Source organism: Myotis brandtii, unplaced genomic scaffold, assembly GCF_000412655.1.
Source record: "Myotis brandtii unplaced genomic scaffold, ASM41265v1 scaffold727, whole genome shotgun sequence".
In the NCBI taxonomy this organism is placed as follows: Eukaryota; Metazoa; Chordata; class Mammalia; order Chiroptera; family Vespertilionidae; genus Myotis; species Myotis brandtii.
The window spans coordinates 404,137-405,098 of record NW_005370872.1 but is presented as its reverse complement, the minus strand read 5'-3'; the positions used below and the strand labels follow the sequence as shown (position 1 = coordinate 405,098).

At 53.7% G+C, this 962-nt stretch overlaps 2 protein-coding genes across 3 annotated transcripts in view; one reads left to right on the top strand and one right to left on the bottom strand.

Moving 5' to 3' along the window:
* The window catches only part of SLC16A14 (solute carrier family 16, member 14), a 32,748-nt gene that overhangs the window by 30,237 nt on the left and 1,549 nt on the right, over positions 1-962 (bottom strand). The gene's annotated exons all lie outside the window — the stretch shown is intronic.
* LOC106724117 (rhodopsin-like) overlaps positions 392-962 on the top strand; it is a 38,143-nt gene continuing 37,572 nt past the window's right edge. For both annotated transcript variants that reach the window (XM_014530201.1, XM_014530199.1), the window contains exon 1: positions 392-902. The gene's annotated coding sequence lies outside the window, so the exon portion shown is untranslated. The remainder of the gene's footprint in view (positions 903-962) is intronic.

Genomic DNA, 962 nt, shown 5'->3' with positions numbered 1-962 from the left:
CGGCGCCCCAACTCCCCAATCGGCCCTGCTCTGAGCCCAACCAGGGGCTGCACCTAGGGATTGGGTGTGCCCTCTGCCACCTGGGAGCAGGCCTAAGCCAGCAGGTCGTTATCTCCCGAGGGGTCCCAGACTGCGAGAGGGCACAGGCCGGGCTGAGTGACCCCCCCTTCGCCCCCCCCCCAGTGCACAAATTTTTGTGCACTGGGCCCCTAGTTATAAATAAGAGGCAAAGAGGAAAGTGCCAAGTTAAAATTAAAATGACAATGTTCTGCAAAGGTGGATGGAGCATGTTGGCAGCAGGTTCTTTATTAGATCCCAGCTGAGGCGGAGGGTCCACCTGTAACTTGCTCTGTAGAAACTTTGCCTCTAGACCTGGCGGCCCAGGAACGGTTGGGCTTTCAAATGGGGCACTTGAGGCCAACGGGCTGAAGAGACTGGAGCAACCAAAGCTGGTGCTGAGCTTGTGTGGAGAAGACAGCGCAGGAGGAACCGGAGGGACCCCCGGCTGGGGAAAATAGGCAGATAAATGCCTTCTATGGGCCAGGGACTGCGCTGGGTGGCTTCTCCACCATGATCTTGTCCAGTTGGTATTAATGTCCCATTTCACAGATGAGGAGACTGAGGCTATTTGTCAAATGGAGGCGATGAAGTTTAGAGAGGTCAAACTAAGCTAGCAGGTACTGGAACCCAACCTGGAACCCAGGCCTGCCGGATTCCAAAGCTTATTTTACACCCCGCCCCCGTTCTTGTCTCCCGCTGCCCCTTCACTCTCACACTCACACTAAACCACAAAGAAGCCAGACAAGGGGAAAAGGAATCTTTCTAATCGCCACTAATAACCCACACTCATCCTTGCTAAGAGGCTGAATCAACTTTTCCACGGAAAGAAAACGGCTTAACGGGTAAGCAGAGTTGAGATCCTAAAACAACGTCTATGGCCTGGGCGGCATTTGGCTTTGAAA